The sequence below is a fragment of the Pleurodeles waltl genome, chromosome 1_2, assembly GCF_031143425.1.
Source record: "Pleurodeles waltl isolate 20211129_DDA chromosome 1_2, aPleWal1.hap1.20221129, whole genome shotgun sequence".
Classification (NCBI taxonomy): domain Eukaryota; kingdom Metazoa; phylum Chordata; class Amphibia; order Caudata; family Salamandridae; genus Pleurodeles; species Pleurodeles waltl.
The window spans coordinates 127,631,247-127,644,052 of record NC_090437.1 but is presented as its reverse complement, the minus strand read 5'-3'; positions in this window follow the sequence as shown (position 1 = coordinate 127,644,052).

Here is a 12,806-nt window from a genome sequence, read left to right as displayed (position 1 = left end):
CCGCCACAAGTCTGCCTCCTTATCAGTTGTTTGGGAACATACCTGCATCAGGGGTCCTAGATGATATGTATAAATACATCTCACACGGACATGGTCATAAGAGGGATTCCTTCCAGATGCCATCTACACTCCATGTCACCTTGCTGCAGAACTCAGACTTTGTGTCTCCACAGAGTCTGACCTTGAGACCTCATTCCAAGGTAACAAGGGTTAGTGGGGCGCTTTTCATGGGCACGGTGATGGTGGTGGTTTTGTATTCACAATTCTCATCTTCACAATTATGCTTCTTTTACTGTTCATTATCCTAATCATTGCAGCTCATGCATTGTATCATAGATTGCAGTCTTTTCAATAAACATATTGACAACTTTCCTGCATCGCCTTCATTGCCTGTGTGTGACTGAGATGTGTTGCTAACGAGAGAAAAGGATAACTTCTGTTCCAGCACGACTTCCATGAAAGGTCATATCTAGAGTCCATGCATAAGGCTGCCAGAAATCACCTTTTAGTGTTTGGGGTTTTGATGAGGTACTGCTTATGAGCTGGGAAGGTTGTGTGGGCAGTTTTGACTTGTTGTAGGAGTGGCTCAGTCACCTACAAACAAAAGTGCTGTCATACCTAAGTCAACAGTCTCGCCTAGGAGTGAGAGTCCAACTATGACAGGAGAACATAAATGTATGTTGCTTTGTGACACTTTGATGAGCAGAGTACACATGGGATGACTTACTTGAGTTTGTAAGAGAAGTCAACTCTAACATAAAGTACATCCAATTGAAGACAGCAGGAAAACTTTGCTGTTTGGATCCTGTTAATGTTTGTAGGTACTTCAAACACAGGTTTCAAGCCATTCTGTCTTTCATCTGCAACAAAAGTAATCCTCATCTTGGTGAAGTTACTGATTTCTTTTGGCGTAAAGTGTACAAAGAAAGAGGTGTTCCTTATAGTCACATGCTGTTGTGGATAAAAGATACACCAAAATGTGAAACCAACAGTGATGACTCTGTACTGTCTTTCGTAGAACAGTTACATGTACTATCCAAAAAGACAATGATGATAAAGGTCTCAAACAGCAAGTTCTACGGTTTCAAACTCATAAATGTGGCAAGTACTGTCATCAAAAAAGCATATATAAAGGAACATTTTATACAAGGGCTCATTTTGGATTTCTATGACCTGTAACTACCAAGGGAAGATTGAACAGCTTTTTATCTGCAGCCCGACATACCTTAATGTGAAAATCACCAAAAAATACATACAACCTGAGAAGAACAGAGGCCTTCAAGTATAATAATTACTACAATCCAGGCATTCTGAAAAAGTGGAATGCAAACATGGTTCTACAGTTTGTTGCTGACAACTCGATCGCTGTTGCTCCTGCACATTATAAAATCTGAGATGAAGGAGATGTGGGAGGAGGTTTCTGCAGAAACGTCTCTAAACTAGAAATTGTACAGCTTCAGCTTGAAGATGCTTTAACATGGAGAGATAGGTTCATAGGAATTCTGTGATCGGTTATGCTCAGCCAGTTTGTACTCAAAGCCTAGTGAAATTGTTTGTGTTAGCCTAGGCCTTGCAAGCTCACGAAAAAGAGTGTTGAAGTCTTTCCCGGAAATATAGTTCCTTGCAAACTTCAAGCCGGAAAGTACAGAAATTGAAAAAATTAACTTGTTTGATACTTACTATCCAAGAAGGAGTCAACCTCTTGAAAAGGTTTGTCTTTGTGAAATAGTTCAACATTATAGATACAGAAACAATGTCACAGAAAACATAGATGAAGGGAAATATGCAGTACTAGGTTGCGATGGTTGTTTGGTTCGAACATACAAAAGGCAGTTTAATAAACCACAGAAAATCTAGTTATCAAATTCCTGAGAAAAGAGAGTTTTTCTTTTTGGTACTTCTGCAACTATTCAAGCCTTGGTGTTCTGAATGAGAGTCACTCAGAGATTATGACTGCTATGAAAGAGAGCATCCAGCGTTTAGTCTTTCCCAACTACATGAAAATGTTAAATGATGAGATTGAACAGGACAAATCAATTGCTTCTGAGATAGCTAAGAACAGTTCACAAAGCAGCCAAAGTTCAGGACCTGTAATTCATGATCCTTCTAAACATTTAACTATTGAAAATGAATCTGCCATAGCCATGAATGAGGTAGAGACTGCAATGCAACAAGCAAGACAAGAAAATGTTGGTTTGGAGCAGTTAGCTGGACAACTAAAGGCTGAGCAAAAAGAAATATATATGAAAGTAAAAGAAAAAATAGAGCATAGATTCCTCCATGATAAAAAATGAATGTAAATGTTGAACAGTTTAGCCAATTCTATTATACGTCAGCGGTCAAGCTGACGGTGAGAAAAGCTTTTAAATTTAAGTTCTCACCATTTACCTGCAGAGGACTACCAAGTCAAATTTGTTGTATGTAAAAAGAGCAGCAACTGGAATAGCTGTACACAACATTAACGGAATTACTTTGCATTGACTACTTGTGCTACCTTTAGAACATGACAGCAAACTGGAGTACCAGAAGTTATCCAGTTAAGCTTGTCATGAAATTTGCAGAGTATTGAAAAAGTTGAAAGTTTAATCATCAGTGAGGTAGGCATGGTCTTAAACGTAATGCTTGCCTTTGTCCACTTGAGAATGCAACAGAACATGAAGATAGGCTATGACTCACTATTTGTCGGAAACCATTTAATTGTATTCCGAGATCTACTACAGCTTGCCCCCATGAAAGGGCAGCCTGTGTTAAAGACACTTCTAAATGAAGAAACTCACAATTCTTTAGGAAATATTGGAAATGTAGGCATTTGGTTACACTTTCAATACAAGGAGCTACTTAGGAATATGCGCCAAGTACCTGAAATGTTATACGGAAATGTTCTAAAGGATATTAGAGTAGGAGTTCTCACAAAAGAGAGAAAAAGTTGCTTAGCAGGTTGACTTATAAAGGACCTATTTCCCACAAAGAAGTCAGCAGCACAGCTAATATTCAGTTTCATTGAAGAAGGTAAATATGTTGTCTGCCTAATGCCTACTCTCCAGGAGTGCTCCTCTTTTAATGAACAATTACTACAACTGGAGGAAGAAGACATTTTGGAACTTACAGCAATTGATCAAATGGAGCATCAGGGGGGTGACAGTATTGCTAACTGTAAAAATACAATAAAACATTAATTGGAGAGCTACAGGATTTAAAAAAATGCTTACATGTTTGCAAAAACTGTAGGGTGATTTTGCAGCGTGATTTAAATATTGAAGAATGATTGGTTAATGGTGCCATGGTACAGTAATTGATCTCACTTTGTTTCCTAACAGAAATGGGATTGAATATTTAACAATTAATTTGATCAACATGAAGTTGTAAAACAGATGTCAATGTCTGTTGTGTGTTCCTTGATGTAAAAGGCTTGTATGGTCATAGGAAGCAGTTCCCAGTGTCTCTAGCATATGCTTTAACTTTTCATAAATCTCAAGGCATAAGTGTAGATGCAGCACTCATGGATATTGGTAGTACTGTGTTTAAGGAAGGTATGTCATTATTGTGGGTTATAACATTGTCCGGTTTGTACCTGGTAGAGTTTAACAACAGTAAAGTAAATTCTGATACAAGTTGTGTTAGACAGTACAACCTATTTAGGAGGATTTATGAAAAACCTACGGGCAGATTTATGCTCTTTTTGCGCTGAATTAGTATCTTATTTTTACGTTAATACAGCGCAAACTCAATGGCATATTTATATTTCGATGCTAAACCCTTCTAGCGTCAAAATATTGGTGTTAACGACATTTTTCAGATGCGAGAAACCTCCTTGCGTCGATGAGATGCAAGTTAGGCGTTCCCGTCTAAAAAATTACTCAAACCCCTTAGCACAATATTTATCCACCCGTGCCAAAATGATGCGCAGGTGGGAGGCGGACTCAAAAAAATGATGTCAATACTGATTTGCGTCAAAATTTAATGCCTGGGTCAGGACAGGAGTTAAAATGAGGCAAACTCATCACTACTTAAGGAGAACACACAGAAGCAACATTACCAACCCACAGGAGAATATGGAGGTGATACTGATCAAGCTTGCGAGATGACGCAGAGGACAGCAACAACTACAGCAATCACCACCACTACAACGCGGCCCACAAAGGCAACGCAGAAGGCAGGAGAGGGTCTTCAGAACCAGGACAATCCTCCTTGGCCCGAGGGACCAGGACATCATTAGGACCTACAGACTGAACGGGCAAGCCATACTACATCTGCTGCACCACATTGAGCCACAAATCACAGCTAACCTGCAGACCCACACAACATACCACCTGTGACAAAGCTGCTAGCTGTCCTGCACATGATGGCAAGTGGCTCATTCTAAACAATGGATGCCCTGGTTTCTGGTGTCTCTCAGCAGTCATTCTCTATATTGCTGCCAAAGTTGTTAGACACTATTATCTCCCTGACACCCTGCCACATCAGCTTCTCCAACACCCAGCAAAAGCAGCAGGGGAACAAAACAGGGGTTCTACCAAATCCATGGCTTCCGGCATGTCCTTGGTGTAATAGTCTGCACCCATTGTTCTGCTCGTACCACCTGCAGCAACCAAGCACTTATACCGGAATCGCAAGCACATGCATTCCATTAATGTGCAGGCCATAGTGGACCACCGGGGACTATTCATAAACATTTTGGACAGGTATCCTGGGAGTGTCCATGATGCCTTCATTTTTGGGCACAGCAGGATCAAATGAGCAATTCCAGGATGGACAATATGGAAAGGGCCTACTTGTGGGTAAATCAACAAACCTAGCAATATACACAAAACACACCAACCCTGTAGGACACACAAGACATATACCACTAGTTTTACACATGGCCAGGGTAACACAGATGTGCAGGTAACAACACATATGCACCATGCTGCCATACAGCACAATCAGTGCACACCCACATGTACGTAACACATCTACAACTTGACAGGCACACCACGTGACGGACAGGTGCAGATATGTATCCTTTGCAAACAGAAGATGTACACAAACCACTACAAGTGCCCACAGGTTGCCTACTACGTACACTTCACACACAGTACACCAAAGAATAGTACAGCCATGTTAATGGCATGCACCATGCCCATGTCATGTAAGTTCTATATAGGCACAGATCTGTCAAGTCATGCCATGCAAATCATTGCCAGAACAAACATCAAATACCAGACGACTGCTGCCTATACCAACTACATCTCAACACATACCTGACTTACCTGTAGTGTGCAGAGACATCTTCCTGACGCATTGGCTTACACACTTGTATAGGAATACAAGATCAATGCCCATCACATACCATGTGCCTGATCTGTGAAAAGTGGTACCACACCTACTGTAGTGCCACCTCACGTGCACCACTTACTGACCCACAACACCATCATGTCTGTACCAGATACAATAAATGGTCCACCATCGGGCAGAGTCACTGTCAGGCAGTGCAGATCATGGATGCCATAGTGGGACCCTGTAGGAGAATACAGGACATCACTGACCTCACATGCACTGTGCCAAGGGACACATCTGCTAAGCAGCTGAGCTCCATCCCATAGCCTGCACTGTGCATGTGTTGACAGTATAAATTCTGATTCATGTGTTGGAAGATAGGAGAGACACTGGTAGTTATGTTGATCATCCTGTAACAGTGGGATACACACCCTTTGGCTCCTCGTGGCTGCCATAAACATTAGCTGCCACTCTGGATCACCAAGGGACCTATATAAAAGCCCACAGCGCCACTGTCATGGACTGCACTGTATGTACAACTTGGCAGATGACCATTTTATAATGACTTGAAGCCACATTGTAAATCGCCCACCCTCGCATGCTGTGTGTAGTGTGGAAGGGGTGTACACTGTGTGTTGCTGCAGGTCTGTCACCTCAAGACAGATAGCATGATGATGCTGACTCAGATGTAGGTGTCACCTAAAACCTGAGGCAGTGCCAACAAGAAACACCACCCCAGGGGTGATGGTTACAGGTTGCAATAAGGAAGTAGACTGTGCTTTGAACTCAGATGATTGTGATATCAATGCATGCTGCATACTGCTGCACACACAGAAAGAGACAATTAGCCATCAAAACAGCATATGTATAGGGTGTTGTCCCTTCCTGTACAGATACATCCACCTCCACAAGGCAGCTGGCCAAGTACCCTGGTGCAAGGTAGATAGTGTAGGTGCACAGCTGCATATGAGCAACTAGCGCAGGGGACAACAAAGGGTTGTCTAGTAACATGTCACACATGGGGCATTCTTGCATAGTCTTAATGTTGCAGGACAGTGCAGCCAATTTTGGAGATGTGTTTTGCATTGCCACTTATCAATTTCAAAGGCACTAAGGGGGTCATTCTGACCTCGGCGGTAAAAGGCACTTACCGCCGGTCAGAAGACCGCCATAACACCGCCGCGGCCGCGGTAAACTGCCACGGTCATTGTGACCCGCAACTGGCAAACCGCCAAAAACCCGACATCCACAAAAGTCCGCCACACCAAAGGTCAGCGAAAAACTGGCGATGACCAAACCTCCACCGCCACGCCAACAGAAATACGCCCATGCCATTACGACCGACGAATCCACGTGGCGGTCTTTCAACCGTGGTATTCCATTGGCGGTACACACCGCCACGCTCAAAATACACACACCCTTACAAAACACAACCACATTGGACAATTTGAAATACACACACCTGATACACATACAAACAACACACCCACACACTCAATACAATATAAAACACACACCCACATCACCCACAAACCCTTATGACCACAATAGCAACTGAAGGACAGAGAGAGACAGCACTGCTTAGAGTAGACCATCACACAGAGGCAAATCACAACATCACCCACACAATTACCACGCACAAAACACCATACACCACCACACACATCATACTCTACAACACATACAACATCCCTCACCTCATCCACACCACCCCATGGCACCCCAAAGACACCCCAGGTTCTCTGACGCAGAACTCAGGGTCATGGTGGAGGAAATAGTTTGTGTAGAGCCCCAGCTCTTCGGGGCACAGGTGCAGCACACCACCATTGCCAGGAAGATGGAGCTATGGCAAAGGATAGTCGACAGGGTCAACGCTGTGGGACAGCATCCACGCAATCGGGATGACATCAGGAAGCGCTGGAACGACCTACGGGGGAAGGTGCGTTCCATGGTATCAAGGCACAACATTGCGGTGCAGAAGACTGGCGGCGGACCCCCACCTACTCCCCCAGAATTTACAGCATGGGAGGAGGAAGTCTTGCACATCCTGCATCCTGAGGGCCTCGCAGGAGTAGGCGGAGGAATGGACTCTGGTAAGTCAAATCTTAACTACTTCTTCCCACCCCCACCCCACCTGCATGCCAGCACATACCCCCACCCTCACCCCCACCCCCATTTCACCAACTCCTTGCAAAAGGCTCACCATCACAACCCACCCATCCCAACACCAAGCCCTGCATGCGACCACAAAGCATGGACACCCATCACCAAAGCATGCCCACTGCACACACACATCACCCCCACAAGCCACCCTCACAAAAGCCCCCACAAGGGAATGCCTTCACTTGGGTACACGGCCACCCACCCATTACACGAAATGCCACACACAGAAGCAATAACCATACCCTTATACCCCTGCAGGACCCGAACGCCACCACACCGCCACAGAGGGTCCAGAGATGTCCATCCCACCCCCAGAAGAGGCCCCCAGCGATGACAGCAGCTCTGTCTCCCTGGACCCAGATGACCAGCCCGGCCCATCGGGGACCTCGGGACAGTCAGTTCCCCACAGACAGCCACAGGCTACAGCAGACGTAACCCCCTCTGGGAACACCAGCACAGCTCCCACCCAGCGGGCCCGTGCCTCTGTCTCCAGGACACGTCAATCAGCGGTGTGTCCGCCACTACAGGGCACCCAGGTTGACCCACCACCCCAACAACAACAGGGACCTGGGGGCAGTGGTAGTGGGCACACCGTCCAGGGGGCAGAGGCCCAGGAACACAGGGGAACTGGGAGGGCTGCTGTGCGACGGGGGGGGACAGGCCCAGGGAACCCACTCTCCAAGAGGCCCCCTCCTCCATCATGGGAGCCTACCACCACTCCCAGGAGACGATGGCGACGGTACTGGCCAGGTTCCAGGAGATCCAGGCACTGCAGGAGGAACGGTACATGGGGCTCAGAGAGGAACTGAGGAACATCGGTTCCGCAATGGGGACCATCGTCGTGGCCCTTAACCAGATAGTCACCACATTGCGGGACCATGTGGCACCCCAAAGGGCCCCTGTCACTAACCCAGACCAGGAACAGCCTACCACCTCCGCCGGCGCTAGTGGACAGGAGGCCCCCACACAACAACAGGCCACCAGAACCCCACCTCCTGCAGAAGAAGAACCACCCGCAAGCGGAACCTGAGATCTCACAAGAAGACAGAGTAGGATGCCAAGACCCCCGCCAGCAAACGATACCCCTGATGTCATCCCACTGTCCCACATTGTCACCCTGTCCAACCTTTAACTGCCCCTGCTCCATCCTTCCACAGGCATATGGACAATGCACCTGTGAGACTGAGAACTGGACTCTGCCATGGACATTACGCCTCCCCCACCCATCACCGTTTTACAATCATGTACCTAAATGTAGCACTTTAATTAAATCACTTATTGCACTTAAAAAATCAGGAGTCTGCTTGTATTCTTAACAAATGTATTAGACATAACGGTGCAAAAATGTTCAGTTACATTGTGATGACAACATACCACTGTCATACAGCTTTAGTCCATGGGCAAACAAAGCAGAAGTCACGCACTGGGTCATACAGCTCTGAAAAGGGAAGGGAAAGTCACAAATCAGTTAACAGGAACTGGGGGGAAACACAGACAGTAGAGAGGCAGGAGGCCTTAGGTAAATGTAAAATGGCGTGGTTGATTCTTACCTGTGTGCTACTGAAAATACTGTTGTATCACTGTATCCCTGTTGTCCGTGTCGTCCCCGTCGTCTTCCTCCTCTTCACTCTCCACAGGCTCCACAGCTGCTACAACACCACCATCTGGACCATCCTCCTGCAGAAAAGGCACCTGGCGTCGCAAAGCAAGATTGTGAAGCATACAGCAGGCCACGATGATATGGCACACCTTCTTTGGTGAGTACATTAGGGATCCACCTGTCATATGCAGGCACCTAAACCTGGCCTTCAGGAGCCCGAAGGTCCTTTCTATGATCCTCCTAGTACGCCCATGGGCCTCATTGTACCATTCCTCTGCCCTGGTCCGGGGATTCCTCACTGGGGTCAGTAGCCAGGACAGGTTGGGGTAACCAGAGTCACCTAATAGCCACACACGGTGTCTCTGTAGCTGTTCCATCACATAAGGGATGCTGCTATTTCGCATGATGTACGTGTCATGCACTGACCCAGGGAACTTGGCATTTACATGGGAGATGTACTGGTCAGCCAAACAGACCACCTAGACATTCATCGAATGATAACTTTTTCTGTTTCTGTACACCTGCTCACTTTCTTTGGGGGGAACCAAAGCCACATGGGTCCCATCAATGGCACCAATGATCTTGGGAATATGTCCAAGGCCATAGAAATCACCCTTCACTGTAGCCAAATCGCCCACCTCAGGGAAAACAATGTAGCTCCGCATGTATTTCATCAGGGCAGACAACACTCTGGACAAAACCTTAGAAAACATAGGCTGAGACATCCCTGATGACATGGCCACTGTTGTCTGAAAAGACCCACTTGCCAAAAAATGGAGTACTGACAGAACCTGCACCAGAGGGGGAATCCCTGTGGGTTGGCGGATGGGGGACATCAGGTCTGGCTCCAGCTGGGCACACAGTTCATGTATAGTGGCTCTGTCAAGCCTGTATGTAAGTATGATATGTCGTTCTTCCATTGTCGACAGGTCCACCAGCGGTCTGTACACGGGAGGATTCATCCTTCTCCTCGCAAGTCCCAGCGGACGGTGCCTAGGAACGACAACATGGAGCACAGAGTCAAGTAACCCACAGGTACGTAACCACAGCTTGCACAGTACACAATTCGTTATGCATTGAAAGGCTTGTATGAGTGGCAATGCAAGGCCTAGGCCTGTGTGACGCAGTAGAAATTAAGCCATGTGGGCCCTTGAAAAGGCGGCTGCCTGACCTGTGAAGTGTGACAATGGGATGTGAGGTCAATGCGCTGGCGTGGCACAACGTGGCGGTAGGCGGTTGAAGACCGCGGTGCAAAGCCGCATTGGTTAACATTGAACCCTATGGGTTTCAGGAGCCAATGAGGATGTGCGCCGGCGGTCGCGGTACGCACCGCCGCGGTACGCACCGCCACGGGCGTGACCGCCATTTTCTATCTGATTAATCACTCGAGACCTGATCATCCACAGGAGAGGACCTATACTGCAAGTGCTGCTGTGACCTCGGTCTGGGAGATACAATGGCTGCTGCGACTGGGGAAAGGGCCCCTGCCTTCACATCTGAGTAATTGGAGAAACTTGTTGATGGGGTCCTCCCCCAGTATGCGCTACTCTACGGTCCTCCAGACCAACAGGTTAGTACACAGGGTGCACGTTGTATGGGCTATGCCTGTGTTGAGTGGGGTGGTTGTAAGATGGTGGGGAGGTGAGCGAATGAGGAGTGCAACGCACGACAGATGAGAGCATGTGCCACATGGCAAGGTTGGGGAGGGGGGGACACTCACATTGACCATGCAGAAAAGTGATGATGTTTCTTTTCCCACCATGTACATGTCACATAGGTCAGCGCCCATCAGAAGATCGAAATTTGGCGTGCCATCGCCAAGGACGTCTGGGCCCTGGGGGTCCACAACAGACGGGGCACCCACTGCCGAAAGAGGTGGGAGGACATCCGCCGCGGGACCAGAAAGACCGCCGAGGCTCTGCTGGGGATGGCCTCCCAACGTAGGAGGGGTGCCAGCCGCCAATTGACCCCCCCGATGTTCCGGATCCTGGCGGTGGCCTACCCCGATTTGGATGGGCGCGTGAGGACATCACAGCAGACACAAGGGGGTGAGTATCAGCACATTCTGCTATCTTTGCGCGCAGTGGAGGCGTCTGGGTGGGGGAGGAGGGCTGTGGCTATCTCTAGGCCAGGGCGCATTCTGTAGGCTAGGCCCCTCCGTTAGGCATGGCCCTGTGCCCCCGCCCCCCACCTCTATCGGGTGCTATATACAGCTATCCATGGTCCGGCCTCACCTATGTGTGCATTTGTCGTCCATAGACCTGTAGGCCAAGTCACAATAACTGAGTAGTGTACCCCGATTGTGCGGCGTAGTGCTGGGGGCTTCTGTGTCTGTCCTCTCCGACAACGGTGTTGCCAATGCATGCACTCAACCTGTCTTTATTTCTCCCCCCCCCCATTTTCTTTGTCTTCCTGTTCATGTGTGCATTAGCATCATCAGGTGGAGGAGAAGTGGCATCGGCGCACGAGGGAGCTGCATCTCACATGGCCCCGGAGGGCCATGCAACCGACTCCGAGTACACCAGTGAGACGGAGGGCGAGGGGGGCTCCACAACGGGGATCCGTGGAGACGTCAGCGACACAGACACGTCCTCGGAAGGGAGTTCCCTTGCGGTGGCGGCAACATCCGTGCCCACCGCCACAACAGGTACAGCGCAGCGCACCAGCTCCGCCCTCCCAGCAGCCCCTCATCGTTCGGCCCGTGCCCACTCGGCCAGGAAGCCGGCCATCTCCTTCGCCCCAGGCACCTCAGGCCCTGCCCCAGTTACCCCTGCTGCCCTCAGTGCGGAGATCATTGACCTCCTCCAGACGCTCATTGTTGGGCAGTCTACCCTTTTGAATGCCATCCAGGGGGTAGAAAGGGAGGTGCATCTGAGCAATGCATACCTGGAGGGCATTCATTCGGGTCAGGCTGCCCATCAGCGATCGTTCAACGCTCTGGCCTCAGCACTGACGGCAGCCATTGTCCCTGTCTCCAGCCTCCCTCTTCAAACTCTCTCCACCCAGTCCCAGTCTCCTGTTTCTCTGCCTATCCCATCCACACCATCAGACCAGCCTGCACACACCTCAACACCCAAGGGCAGCTCATCCAGACATAAGCACCACAGATCACACAAGCATTCACCCAAGCAACATCCAGATGCAGACATGCCAACAGTCACTACCTCCTCTGTGTCCCCCACCTCCTCGTCTCCCTCCTCCCTCCCTGTGACGTCTCCACTCACACCTGCATGCACACCCCCATCAGCCAGTACTTCCATCACCAGCACACCCTCCAGACCAGTCCACACACGTGCAGTCACCACCCCCACTGCCATTTACACGTCCCGTGTCCTCTCCCAGTGTGTCTGTCACCCCCTCTTCCAAACCACACAAACGCAGGCAGCCACCCACCCAACAGCCATCCACCTCACAACAGCCTCCGTCACAAGCACCTGCACCCAAAGACAGCACACTTGACTCTCCTACAACCACATCCTCTTCCTCCACTCCCATACCCACTGCACCTACCCTTCCCATTGCTCCCAAAAAACTTTTCCTCTCCAAAATTAACCTCTTTGCATCACCTGACCCACCCCCGCCATCTGGTAAGAGTCCAAACAGCACCTCAGCCACCACAAGCCCTGCACCTACTAGGACCATAGTTCAGGGCTATTGGAGTCTACCAGCAACTAGGGCAGGAACATCGGCCAGCAGCAAGGGGACAGCCAGCCCACCCCTTGGGAAGAGGACCAAAAAAGCGAAGGGCCGGCGCGACAAGCCTGAGACGGCTGCCACCAAGGACAGT